The sequence below is a fragment of the Clarias gariepinus genome, chromosome 3, assembly GCF_024256425.1.
Source record: "Clarias gariepinus isolate MV-2021 ecotype Netherlands chromosome 3, CGAR_prim_01v2, whole genome shotgun sequence".
Classification (NCBI taxonomy): Eukaryota; Metazoa; Chordata; class Actinopteri; order Siluriformes; family Clariidae; genus Clarias; species Clarias gariepinus.
Window position 1 is genome coordinate 12,801,543 of NC_071102.1, and position 15,242 is coordinate 12,816,784.

The 15,242-nt window shown below is 36.7% G+C and overlaps 1 protein-coding gene across 4 annotated transcripts in view; it reads left to right on the forward strand.

Moving 5' to 3' along the window:
* apba2b (amyloid beta (A4) precursor protein-binding, family A, member 2b) overlaps positions 1-15,242 on the forward strand; it is a 124,535-nt gene that overhangs the window by 49,894 nt on the left and 59,399 nt on the right. Inside the window, exon 1 of one of the 4 annotated variants that reach the window (XM_053492155.1) lies at positions 12,108-12,123. The exons of the other annotated variants lie outside the window; for them this stretch is intronic. The gene's annotated coding sequence lies outside the window, so the exon portion shown is untranslated. Of the gene's footprint in view, positions 1-12,107; positions 12,124-15,242 lie in introns of those variants that run through there. 4 annotated transcript variants of the gene reach the window in all.

Consider the following 15,242-nt stretch of genomic DNA (forward strand, 5'->3'; position numbering starts at 1 on the left):
TTAATTATGCTCTAATTATTTGCCTTTACTTATGTAACAAGTCCCTGTCCACTTTTTAAAACCTTTAAAAAGTGACTTTTCTATTTATTGCATGTGTTTTGACCTTTGTTGCAGTGACACAGTGACAGGACACTATTAAAATGTAAATTATCTAGTTATGTGAAGAACGCATGCTACAGCATATTATCTGAGTTTAACATCTAATTCATTGTGATGGAACTCAGCAGAGTCAAAGGTTATGACAGCGCCCCAAAAAATGATTGCTGTTGCTTCATATACAGTAATGAGCAAAAAAAGCATGTATAGATGGGACATTACACACAAATTATTTCCACCTGAGGGAGGACCTTTTACAGAAAAATATATGTTCAGAAAAATATATGTGACTGTATTATTAGCATTCATCATATAATCATGAATGTTTTATAATAAACACAAATTGTCATTCTTGTACTACATTTTATTTGCTCTCCAGAATAAAAAATAATAAAGTTAAAAACTTTAAACACAAAACAATCAGATGATTAATAACCTGCACTGATCATATAATAAATAGGGAAACACATGAGTAATTAAAAATACCCTTAAGCATAATTTGGTTCATAACAAAAATAAGTCTGAAATTTTAAATTTGAATGAGCACAGTGAAGAAGATGGTGAAGGACGGGATGCTTTGGTTATTAAGTTTCAAAATCAAGTTGTTAAATAAGCTTTAATTACATTTGGCTGTTTGGAAGTGTTTAAAAAAATTAATAATTCCTGTGTGAATCTCACAAAGTATAGTATCTAAACTTTACCAAGTATCAATAGATTAGTGATAGGAACTTTGGATAATTTTAGTGACTTGGTTCTTTGAATCTTTGAATTTTTATAATTTTTATTAATTTCGTTCTTTTAATTATAAATAAAATATATGTAATATTTGCAATAAACATACCCCCAACACATCTACATACATTAATTTTTGCTTTAGTTCCATTAATGAAAATATAAATAGCAGCCAAGGACATACTATGATAAACAGAATGAGCCCCTCACCTCTCGTATCTTCTGGTCCGAATCGTGTTCTTTTGTCGAGTGACTGTTATAGACGCTATCCAGTGCATTACACAGGAAACAGAATTGAACAGTTATTCTCCTATAAGTCTTCTAGTCCGAGTCGTTCGTTCTTTTGAATCTATTGCACTGCAATACATCTATGGGAGTCGCGTGACAAAAGAACGAATGACTCGGACCAAGACTCAACGGTAACTACTCAATTCTGTTTCCTGTACATAACCTACGGAGGTTTTGCGATGCTTTGCTCAGGCAGTAGAAAATGAATGAATCACTCCCCGAGACTACCCGTTCTTCTGAGTCACGTTAAAGACTCGTTGAAAAAGAACAAATCGTTCATAAACGACCCATCACCACAGTAGAATTGCAACTGGAAGCACAAAAGCAAGCCTTTTTTGTCATGAACACATTAGGCATGTTCAGCATCAGCTTGTCAGCAAAAGGAGAGTCGTTACACACAAAGAAATCATCTGATGTGCCAAAGGAATATATAGATATGAGTCTTTGGTGCTTTGCGGAAGTGGTTTATGGATTCTTGTGAAAACTAAGAGTATTATGGGTTCTACTAATTACAAGGGTATTTTACAGGTTGACCTTACCAGGCCATAGATTAAACTTTGAACAAACGGATGAGAGAAAGACGCTTCAAAATCAATACAGAAATAGTGAAAGAAACAGAAGGAACACAGAAGGAGATGGTTCCTCTGTCCCAAATCGTGTAATTTCTCATTGTTATTACTATCAGTTGTTTATTTATATTCATGCTAATGTTCTTATACACATAATATAAATATTCAATTAATATATTGTACATTTTAATTTTCCGTTATGTAGTAAGTGTTAACATGTCTGCGGGTTTACGTGATATTGTGATAAATATTTTAATGTTTGGTTACTGCAGTATTTAAATCCAACACAGACAGAGAATTTCCCTTCCTAGCTGACTGGGAATAATTACTTTAAAAGAGAAAAACAAGTTTAGATCATCAAGTAATCAAATTTTTTTTCACATACAGTAAATGTACAATATTCGGTGAAAGTCATATTTTTTTTATTTTTCCTTAATCCAAAAGTGCTTGATTTGGTTTTATTCACTGGTTTTGCGTTAAGACTACTATAGAGACCAGGTAAGCACATACTGTGATCTCAGATTTGTAATGCCATTTTAAAATAGCAATAGGAATTGATTAAATTTTAACATAAAATCTATATAACTCTAACTTTTACTCAACCTTTAACAATGCTTGTGCTGTGTGTGTATGGGTGTGTGTGTTTGTGTGTGTGTGTGCATACTGTGGTGAGCCATTTCACTTAGACACAGCGCACAAAGCACCATTTTATTAGGTGTTTCTTTAAAGATTTACTATACACTGGACAATTAGGTTCAGATTTGTGTGGACAAAGTCACATTTTCCACTGTGTTTGTCCAGAATTGGGGACAAAACGCATCCTGCATGGGCGCACTCCACAGAAGCAGATCTATTCACATAATCAATGTAATTGATGTAATAGATTGTATGCAAAGGAAACGCTAGACATAAAGGTTGAAATTCTGTTCTTTTACAATGTTGTGTTGGGGTCATAAATTGAACATCATTTTATCAAAGTTGTCCTTTTGTTGTCCCAAAATTGTTCTAACATCTCAACAATACTATACCACAACAGTGTATACAGTATACAGTGGTGTGAAAAACTATTTGCCCCCTTCCTGATTTCTTATTCTTTTGCATGTTTGTCACACTTAAATGTTTCTGATCATCAAACACATTTAACTATTAGTCAAAGATAACACAAGTAAACACAAAATGCAGTTTTTAAATGATGGTTTTTATTATTTAGGGAGAAAAAAAATCCAAACTTACATGGCCCTGTGTGAAAAAGTAATTGCCCCCTGAACCTAATAACTGATTGGGCCACCCTTAGCAGCAATAACTGCAATCAAGTGTTTGCGATAACTTGCAACGAGTCTTTTACAGCGCTCTGGAGGAATTTTGGCCCACTCATCTTTGCAGAATTGTTGTAATTCAGCTTTATTTGAGAGTTTTCTAGCATGAACCGCCTTTTTAAGGTCATGCCACATCATCTCAATAGGATTCAGGTCAGGACTTTGACTGGGCCACTCCAAAGTCTTCATTTTGTTTTTCTTCAGCCATTCAGAGGTGGATTTGCTGGTGTGTTTTGGGTCATTGTCCTGCTGCAGCACCCAAGATCGCTTCAGCTTGAGTTGAAGAACAGATGGCCGGACATTCTCCTTCAGGATTTTTTGGTAGACAGTAGAATTCATGGTTCCATCTATCACAGCAAGCCATCCAGGTCCTGAAGCAGCAAAACAACCCCAGACCATCACACTACCACCCCCATATTTTACTGTTGGTATGGTGTTCTTTTTCTGAAATGCTGTATTACTTTTACGCCAGATGTAACGGGACACGCACCTTCCAAAAAGTTCAACTTTTGTCTCGTCGGTCCACAAGGTATTTTCCCAAAAGTCTTGGCAATCATTGAGATGTTTTTTAGCAAAATTGAGACAAGCCTTGATGTTCTTTTTGCTTAAGTGGTTTGCGCCTTGGAAATCTGCCATGCAGGCCGTTTTTGCCCAGTCTCTTTCTTTTGGTAGAGTCGTGAACACTGACCTTAATTGAGGCAAGTGAGGCCTGCAGTTCTTTAGTTGTTGTCCTGGGGTCTTTTGTGGCCTCTCGGATGAGTTGTCTCTGCGCTCTTGGGGTAATTTTGGTCGGCTGGCCACTCCTGGGAAGGTTCACCACTGTTCCATGTTTTTGCCATTTGTAGATGATGGCTCTCACTGTGGTTCGCTGGAGTCCCAAAGCTTTAGAAATGGCTTTATAACCTTTACCAGCCTGAAAGATCTCAATTACTTTTGTTCTCATTTTTTTCTGAATTTCTTTGGATCTTGGCATAATGTCTAGCTTTTGAGGTGCTTTTGGTCTACTTCTCTATGTCAGGTAGCTCCTATTTAAGTGATTTTTTGATTGAAACAGGTGTGGCAGTAATCAGGCCTGGGGGTGACTACAGAAATTGAACTTTTAACTGTGATAAACCACAGTTAAGTTATTTTTTAACAAGGGGGGGCAATTACTTTTTCACACAGGGCCATGTAGATTTGGAGTTTTTTTTCCCCCTTAATAACATAATCTTCATTTAAAAACTGCATTTTGTGTTCAATTATGTTATCTTTGACTAATAGTTAACGGTTTTTGATGAGCAGAAACATTTAAGTGTGACAAACATGCAAAAGAATAAGAAATCAGGAAGGGGGCAAATAGTTTTTCACACCACTGTATACATCCAACATACGGGTTCCTGCTTGGTAGGGCTGCATTGAGGTTTTAGAGAACTCCATATAATTGTTTCCAGTAAGTGCTTTTGGGGTTTGGAAGAAATACTTTAACTTTATATTCATGTGCATGTGATCTGATCAGGTAGTGTTTGTGTTTTGAAGCGAAGCCCAAGGTTGTTTTTTTTTTTAGAAGACTTAATGAATCTTCTATCGTCTTTGAGCCTAGAATGCTGAATGTGTTTTGTTATCAGACAGGGCTGCTCTCATGCAGACCTTTAATGCGCTTTCATAATGAAACTTGTTTGGCTGTATTTTGAAGCTGCACTGATTTTATCAAACAAGAAGCCTGCGCAGTAAATCAGCAATGCAGTGTTTTTAAGACAGAAATTGACCAAATCCGTTTCGGTTTCTGTGTCTGCTGTGTGGTGAGATATACAGGTTCAGAGGAGCTTGGTACTGTAGGTGATCCCATACCACTATGAATTCAGGTTAAACAGCATGCTGATGGATTTCTTTGAAGATGAATAGCGTGGAGGGTGAAGAGAAAAACAACAGCTGAACAACTTCAGTCCACTGCTCCCCTCTCACCAGCAGCCAGCCCACCTTCATCAATTATTCATCCTTTTCTTCACTGCATTATTTATAGCAGTGCTTTTCCAACCGAGCTCTGTGCACCCCAGCATATACATTGCATAAGGTTTTAAGTTGCTCTAAGTGACCTGTTTCTGCCTTTAGCTGCTGTCAGAAAGATGACACTCTTTGAGTGGCAAAAAAAAAAAAAAGCGAATGCAAAAGAAAGCCACAAACAGTATGACAGTCATCAGCGTGTGAGCAGGTCTTCACTCTGGAATTTAAAATCATTTAAACAGTAAATCACATCTGGGTCATGCCAAGAAAGCATGGCCCAGATCTGGAGGATGGATATTATGTCTGTGGCTGCTACTGAGATATCAGAGAACTTGGGAAAAAAGGGTGAGAGTGACTAAAACAAATTGCAGTCAGACGCTGTTGGAAATAACTTCATTGTGTTTTTGGGGAACGATTCGAGAATTAGACGTATATATTACAATTAATAAATAAATACTAATACTGTATAGTAGTATAAGTAATACTGCATACAAAAACCTAACAACTGGATAACAAGAAATCTAGGATGATATTAAGACCCCCGAGAATAGCCAAACGAAGAACATAGACAAGGGCGGAGGTATAAATGGAAACTAAGAAGACAAAGCAAGCATGGTTATAAATAGGGCTGCATGATTCTTGCCAACATGTGAATCATGATTTTTCTCCATTGGAAATAAGATCACGATTCTTCACATAGTTATTACTTTTTTTTTTCATCCAAAACATTTATTGCACTCAAGTTTATTTTTTATTTTTTTAAAGTTCTGTCGACTCAAGACTTTCAACTGCCTCGTATTAAAAAAACTAAACAAAGAAAGTAATCACATGCATTTATTTCATTATTTTATTTTATTATTTTTCATTATTTTTATCAGCATAAGGTAAAATTCACAGACTTTGTTAGGTAGTTTAAAATTAAATACATATTTCACAGCATATAATTTATTGTTGTCAAAGGTTTTACTGCTTTTATTTTATCTTAATATACTTGTAAAATATATAAATATACAATATATAAAATGATATCACAATGTATAATATATAAAATATACGTTTTATTGTCGCTTTCACTCTGTTTTTTAGAGTCTCTGTGGAACAGCTAGAATCACCAATGTTTAATTAACTAACACTGTAATTTATGTCCCAGTTAGAACTGTACGGAATGGCATAAATGAGGAAGGGGGATGACAGAAGTGATTGAGTTGTATGAGTTAATCATTCATTAATCTCTGGCCTGATTGGTGAATTAATAGTGTTTTGTTTTACACTGCGTGAGTGTGACTGATATAGCATCTGGGATTGTTGTCATGTAAATAAGCAAACACGTGAATGCAGCGTGATCTGAATGCAGAGAAATAGATGCAAGTAAACTGCTGTCATTTAGAAATGAGAAGGCGTATGTACAGTACCAGTCAAAAGTTTGAATACAAGTTTGGATTTATTTTTAGAAGATACTGTTTTCTTTTTTTCCCCCCAAAACTATTAAATTACACATATAGCATTAGGTGTTTAAGTAACAACAACAACAACAACAACAGTCAGTTGTTATTTTAAGACACAAAGATGTCTCAGGCTGTTCTTTTAATATGGTCAAATGGTATTCAAGCGCCACGATGAAACTGGCTCTCATGAAGACCATCCCAGAAAAGCAAGTATGGAAGTATAATAGTGCCAAAATTTCTCAAAGCAAAATAGCAGGTTGAATTACATGAACTGAAAAAAACGTGTTGCAATAAATATGTTTGAATTTTTCTGCATTGCAATTTGATCTGAATTGAAAAAAATCCTCAGAGCATTTACAATGTTTGAAATTTTTGCTACTGCAATTTATTGTGGTTGTATATTTCAAGTAAAAATGTAATCCAAGCATTTAAAATTCAATGCAAAAAGATTCAAGTTACTAAATTGCAGTTCAAAAATATTTTCAAGTGTTAAAAATACAATCTTCATTATTTTTCAATTTTACAAATTCAGGTCGATAAAATTCAGGTCACAAAATTCAAGTCGCTAAAATGCAGGTCTTTACATCCGGGATATCACAGGAAGAGCAGTGGAGAGCCGATTGCTGCGGTCCGTGCTTCAGTGTACTTTAAAGTGTGCTTCCTGCTCCCTGTGCAGTCTACTTCTCAGAAACTACTTACCGATCGGAACGCAGCACTCTTAACTTACAGGCCGGGTTGCCAGTTGCACAATAAAGTGTGTATGTGTTAAAATGACTCATCTGCCGTAAACACTATATTCAAAGCAAAGCCAGCGCTCTTTCATTCACACGCGCGAGCGATGGGTTTCCCGCCCCTGAGCTCGGTAATGTTACAGTCTGTGGAAAAATTCAGTACAGCAGCAGAAACAAATTTAGGAAGCAGTCAAACAGCATGGGTTTAGCGAGTGACACCAGAGTAACTGCAGAAGTCTGACTCTGTGCAAATAAACTGATAGGTTATAGACTCCACACTGTATATCTTACAGTCAGTATACAGTCAGTATACACAGGGTAATGTGGGAACTGACCAGAGTTACTAGTGCAATGATGGACAAAAACTATATATAAAAAGTATATAAAGATAATAAATATAAATTACAATAAAAAATGGAAATGGGGTTAATTGCAGTGCAGCCATTGATGTACAATGTTATATGTGACAATGTCACAGTGCGACAGGTATTTATGAGTCGCCGTATAAAGCTTAAATCAAACTTCACTCATACACACACATATGAAACAGTCACATATACATATATACTACTAACTGTTTAAATAACTACATGAAGACTTATGACTTCATACTAAATATTAAACTGAAACTGAAATGTTGTAATTGCATTGCATAAAATAATTTATATAATTTATTTATATTATATTTTAATCAGACTGACATTAAACCGTACTATCCACACTTTACGTTTTTCTTAATTACATTTTTTTTGTGTTTACCTTTATTTATAAGCAATATAAATTTAACAAAGTCTCAACAGCATGTATGTTGTTGCTGCTGCTGAGGAAATTAATCACATCTGGTTACTGAATGTGACTGTAACATCACCGAGCTCAGGGGCGGGAAACCCATCGCTCGCGCGTGTGAATGAAAGAGCGCTGGCTTTGCTTTGAATATAGTGTTTACGGCAGAGGAGTAATTTTAACACATACACACTTTATTGTGCAACTGGCAACCCGGCCTGTAAGTTAAGAGTGCTGCGTTCCGATCGGTAAGTAGTTTCTGAGAAGTAGACTGCACAGGGAGCAGGAAGCACACTTTAAAGTACACTGCGGCACGGACAGCAGCAATCGGCTCTCCACTGCTCTTCCTGTGATATCCCGGATGTAAAGACCTGCATTTTAGCGACTTGAATTTTGTGACCTGAATTTTGTTACCTGAATTTTTGCAACCTGAATTTTGTTACCTGAATTTTTGCAACCTGAATTTTATCGACCTGAATTTGTAAGATTGAAAAATAATGAAGATTGTATTTTTAACACTTGAAAATATTTTTGAACTGCAATTTAGTAACTTGAATCTTTTTGCATTGAATTTTAAATGCTTGGATTACATTTTTACTTGAAATATACAACCACAATAAATTGCAGTGGCAAAAAATTTCAAACATTGTAAATGCTCTAAGGAATTTTTTTCAATTCAGATCAAATTGCAATGCAGAAAAATTCAAACATATTTATTGCAACACATTTTTTTCAGTTCATGTAATTCAACCTGCTATTTTGCTTTGAGGAATTTTGGCACTATTATACTTAGACCAAAAGTTACTTCTGGTGCAGAGGAGAAGTTCTTTTAGAGTCGCCAGCCTCAGAAATCACGAATTAACAAACAGCACCTCAGATTAGAGCCGTTATAAAGGCTTTACAGAGCTTAAGTAGCAGATACATCTCATTATTAATTGTTTAAAGAAGATAATTGCATATTTTGAATAGCTTTAGCATTGTTTTACAGTGTAAAAAAAAATAAAAACCAGGAAAGACCATGGAATTAGAAGGTGTGTCCAAAAAAAATGTCCAACAAAAATCCCCAGCTTTAAATCAACACCACTTTACCAATTTAAAACACCATCAATTACCTGAATTCTGAACGTGTTAAATCAACAGTGGGGATGTTACTGGGTAGACGTGAGGCAAGCAGGATTTCAGATGCATATCATATTAGAAGTATACATCGATTACCATCCACACTACCTCCTGTGAACATTTGGACATTGTTTAAAGGCAAAAAGTACGATGAATATTAAATTAAACTTGGAGATAACATTCAAGTGATGGCCGATGGACAAAATCGGATACTGCTGTCTGGTTAACTTTTTATTTGTAAGTAGGGAAAGTTCACATTAATATATAACAGTAGAAAGTACAGTGCAGTACATACAGGACATTATAACTATCAAGACACATTTATTATAGTTCATATATTAATTGTCATAATATACTCTGGACAGCACTATCACTCTGTACACAGGAGACATGAGATACACGCTTCATGTCCGGGAAGCTTTGGTGTTTGCTCCGGTGTTTCCGTATTTCCTCCGGTTATGTCTGCTATCAAACCATTGAAAATTATTCTTTAATCTATTTGCCATTGCTAATTATTTCCCAGTCAGGAGAAAAACAAATAAACCTAATTTGTCCTCTGAGAATTAAAGCTGCACCCCAAATAGTGCGCAATATAGAGAATAGGAAAGAAATTCAGACACAGCAGCAGGTTTGAGGCAAAGACTTCAGTGGTGCTATCATCAGGTCCTAATAAAGTCTCTTCTTCTGAATTATTTGACAGTGCAATAAGATGCAAGAGGTAAATATATACATATTTCATAAAATTCTTTTCATTACATGACAATTACTGTATTCATATTTCTCAGGGTAAGCATGCTAGAAAGGTAGGTATAATCAACACTTTAGAATTGCTACCTAAGCATCCAGAAACTTGCTCTGATTTTCACTCTAAAATAATGATTGTCTCTTTGCAAGCTGAGCAAAAATGTAAAAAGAACTGCATCTTTGGTTTGATTAAATGGAGACACCTTTGACACAGTAACAGGTGAACATAAGATTTTCTGAATATGTGGATGATAATCTAGACTATTCTCATGCTGTCATGAGACTTACAATTATACAGTACCTGTACATAATATGAATCCATAATATTAATATTAATACAATATTGCATAATATTAATAATAATGTTTCTAAGCATACTGTAATTATTGATAGTTGGGTTTGATAGAGCAGACCCAGCTATGTTAGATGAGAATCGGGATGAGGCTCGATACATGTTCTGTATACACTGTCATTTTAAATGATATAAGAGAGAGTCTAATGCAGAATGTCTGTGCAGTTATATATAACCCGCTTATTAAGACTTGCCAGGTCTGCAGTTTTTATGTGTAACTGGGCTAAATTTTTTTAATGTGTAGCCACTGGAGGATTTTACACACTAATGGAAAGAGGAGGATTTTTAATAATGACTTTTCCCACATGACTGGAACTAATTACTCCATCCACCATTTCTAATAGATCACTGCTTCAGGGGCAATAACTGTTTCAGCCCCACAGTCAGTGCTCTGACAGCCCAGAGAACTAGACACAAATACTTATAGTTGGATTTAAAAAATAGTATAAAGATTCCATACAGTGAAGTATCTATACTCGGACAGAAAGGCGTCTTGGTGAGGTTTTTTGCTCCTGTACCCGATCCTTATCAAGTTTTTATGTATTATAGATTCTGAGATGCTTTTCTGCTCACCATGGTAGTGAAGCGTTGTTATTTGAATAACTACAGGCTTCCTGTGAGTTTAAACCAATTTATCTATTTTCCTTAGCAAATCACTTTTTGATGTTTGATTTAAATGTTAACTAAAACTCTCGACAAGTGGTGTATCTGCATGTTTGGAGGCACTGTTCTCCTGCTGCACGATCGGCCGATTGGAACACAAAGCTCCTGCTGAAGTGAGTGAAGATACAGACTAGACCCTGTGGGCACAAACTAATAGAGAAGTGTAATGGCAGTCGAAAAGTGTGTTAAAATTGGTGTGTTGTTGCATCATAAAATACAAGAAACTATCATGTACCAATTTTCAATATTGCTCTATGTTGCCAGAACAAGGGGGGGTGGTGTGTGTGTGTGTGTGTGTGTGTGTGTGTGTGTGTGTGTGGTTGGAGGTGATATCAGTTTGCATATTCATAGAATCTGGTTTCTTTCTAAGGGAAAAAGAGTGCAGAAATAAGGGATTGAAAGGGATTTGTCTTCACTTGCAGTCTTATAACTGTAAAAGAAAAAAAATGAAAAAATAGGATTGGAATGTAATTATTAGCTTGGAAAATGACAAGAAATCCTAAAAGAATCAAAGCCGCAAGAAGAATCTGTCAGCTGATCTTTCCACCTGGCTGAGTTTTGAATTTAAACCTGCACAACCTATTTGGTGACTACACAAAGAGTATATGAGGTCTGTCCATCACTTGTCGAATTTAAAATAAAAGCCTGGCTTATTACATTAGTCCTCCTGCAAGCCGCGTTTGGTCATTGCAGTGCAGCTTGGGTAATTGGTACAATACCTGCTGCGTTGTAGACTCCAGATTGGCGCTGTTATTTTATGTAAATGGCTACATCTGTCTTCCATTTCGTGCAGAGCGCAGCTCAAACAACTGGCTCGAAGATTGTTGCACCTACTGATGAAGTTGTAATTAAACATTTGTGTGAGATTGTAACATTAACGAGAGGATAGTTTCTGCTGTATCTGAAAACAGTTCACTTTTTTTCTCTAAAAGGTGGATGGTGGTGTAGAGGAAGTCATGCATACTGGATTGTGTTTGGTTTTATAAATAAATTTCAGTAAAATTTTATTGTATTATGCATTTATAATCCATGCTGTTGATTTGTAAATGTCCCCTATTTTACTGTTTTTTTTTTAATTCAGCTAAAATACCCCTCAGATAATGCATTTTTTCATACTTTAAAATCCCTTTATTTCACTCCTCCTGCAAGTGCTCTATTTCAGTGTCAATGTAAATTAGTGATGGGAAATAATTTAGTAATTTAGTTAATTTCATTCTCACTTACTCACTCTTCATTTATACCACTTTCTCCTGTATTCAGGGTCGCAGGGACCTGGAGCCTATCCCAGGAGGCTTAGCGCACGAGGTGGGGTACTTCCTGGACAGGGTTCCAGTCCATCGCAGGGCACACACACACTCTACAGGCATTTTGAAAAGGTCAATTAGTCTAACCTTATTAATGTTTTTGGACTATGGGAGGAAACCCACCAAGCATAGGGAGAACTCCATGCACACAGCGACAGGAATTGAGCCAGGCCAGGAATCGAACCCAGACCCTGAAGGTGCAAGGCAACAGTGTTAACCACTACACCATCGTGCCGCCTTATTTAATTCTTTTGTTTAGAAATAAAATAAAATGTTACATTTTCAATGAACAGACCCCCAACATGTCCACATACACAGATTTTGGTTATAGTTTTTTTGGCCAGTAATTAAAATATTACAATGCAGCTAAGGACATATTATAATAAACAGAATGAGTAGCTCACCTCTTATATCTTCTGGTCCGAGTAGTTCATTTTTTTGAATCTATTGCACTGGATAGCGTCTATGGGAGTCACGTGACAAAAGAAGGAATGATTCAGAACAAAAGACTCAAAGTTAACTACTCATTTCTGTTTCCTGTACATAACCTACGGAGGTTTTGCGATGATTGATGAACGACCCATCACTAATGTAAATGAGCTACTGCTGAGCACACCAGATCAAACCAGAGCTGAGAAACATGCTAGGGGAGGACTCTCCTTATATGAAGTCACAATAGGGGCAAAATTTAATTGTCTTGTTTAAACCAGGGAATTTTTTTTTTCTTCTTACATTTTTTTAGCACAGATGTACTGGAGATCCATCTGAATGTCTAAAATGACTAAAAAGTGAATTTTACATAACAGGTGCAGTTAAATTACTGCCTACTCAGATGTGTGGGAGCATCTAAACTAAAATGTCCCAGAAACCTCTCCTGAGTTGAGATAGACTGACTCAATTTTTTTTCGTTCTCAGTCTTGCTTTCTGCCAGGTTCATGATTGATTGCACACCAAAGCGGATTAGCGGCTGAAAAGCACAAGAATCTGTTAGTCAGTCAGCTTGTGCCGCCATAACTGGCAGGGTGATGCCATTCAGAAATCAGTTAAGTCAGATAGCATTGGCATCTAGCTGCATACTATTTTTAAACTCACACCACCTAATCTCTTTTCATATACAGTACTTATTATTCACCTGCTTTACACAGATAGAGTAACCAGGATGGCAGCCAGGGTGTCGCTCATCCCTTCCCATTTCCCTCTAATCCACCTGTATTCCAGCTTTGCCTTGATAGACAGATTTGACATTTGAGTCAACGTGTTCTACATGCTTTAGCCTGGATCCTGTGCTTATTTAACAGGCTTACAAATGACAAGAAATACACAGATTTGGTTATTAACTCACCTGAAACGGTGAATAGCTGAGCATAAACTGATGATACGCTTCCTGCAGTAATGATAGGCTCAGGATACTAATCCTCAGTGCGTTTAGTGCAAAGCACAGATTCAGTGTCAAGAGAAGAGAACAAGTTTGCTGCATGTTATTACATGCATAAAAAATCAATTTCTTTTCCCAGTCTGTGCTGGAAAAAAAAATCCATGATGGCAGGGTATAATGGAGGTGTGCCTTATTCAAGCAGTCAGGGGTGTGTGTGCATGTGTGTGTGTGTGTGTATATGTGTGTGTGCTCTGGCATGCTATCACATCCTGCTTGTTTAAAGTCATTTAGGCAATTTAGCTTTGCCAAGCAACAAATGTCACTCCAAATGAATCAGATCCCTGAGGAAAGTCGTACACAAACAGCACGATAATTTGATATCTCAGACTATGGAATTTGTTTAGTATTTTCCTGCGGAGGCTTCAGCTGTTATGTTTTTACTAAAAGCTAATATGAACTGTGTCGCTTCAGCTGCAGAATGAGTGTCATCAGAAGTGCATGTTTTTACACACAGTGCTAAGCATATACACAGGTCTAAACCTGTGATGAGAATCAATCCAATTTCAGCAATGTTTTTACATTATGCACTGGCCGGCGATGTTATATATAAAATGTGTTATATTATTATTACAGTGGAACCTCGGATTACGAGTAACACGGTTTACGAGTGTTCCGCAAGACGAGCAAAGATATTTTTTATAATTTTTTTACTTAAAAAACTAGCGTTGTCGTGGTTTACAAGCACCGAGTATCATGTATAACGCATGCGCTTCTTGTTTTGACACCGATCGTCGCATCATCACAACTGAGCCAACGGTTTTTCTCTCTCTGGAGCTGCGGGTATTTATCTCCCCTGCTGGGTCTTAGTGCTCGTCTCTTACTGGTATAATCAGTCTGTGTAGGTGTGTTATGTTTGTGCGCGCATAATTTGACACCGCGCCGGTCACACACAAACCCACACACACACAAACACACACACTCTCTTTCTCTCTCGCCTTTACTGTGTGTCAGTGTTTGAGTGTGTGTGTGTTTTTCTTTCTCTTGCGCTGCAGAGTGTGTGTTATGTGTGCGCGCGTAATTTGACACCGCGCAGGTTCGCACACACTCTCGTCGTTAGTGTGTGTCAGTGTTAGTGTCTCGTCGTTAGTGTGTGTCAGGAGAGAGAAAAACACACACACAGCGCCTGTGCACATAAATGGAAACACACGGTTCCTGAACGAATTATGCTCGTAATCCGAGGTTCCACTGTAATTATATAATCACCTGCTATTCTAATGCACTTATCTCAGCATTTTCACTAGTGCTTGGATACCATTAAGGTAGACAGTGCCATGTTTTCTCAGTACCATGATTGGACCAAAGCAAGGCCAGGCCAGAGGATGTGGCAATAACTCCCAGCAAAGTTCCTCTTTGTGAATAATTGTGTGTATAGTTTTCAAAGACCGATGCGTCTCTACTGCAAGTTGCCGAAAAGTTATCAAACGATTTCAAGGATCAGTCGATTTCTTAGTTAATGTTCACGAGAACAAATGCAGTGGCCTCCAAGCACAGGCTCCAAGCAGAAGTCCTCTGTAAATTCCAGTTAGTTTTACACTTTCACTCACTCCTCATATACAGGTATTATACAGGAATATCAAAATAAATATTATTCCAAAGTAAAAAAAAAAGAAATTCAATGACCTTTATAAGACAATAACTAGGGCTCCACAAAATTATATAAAAATTTGCAAGACTGAATTTCTAAA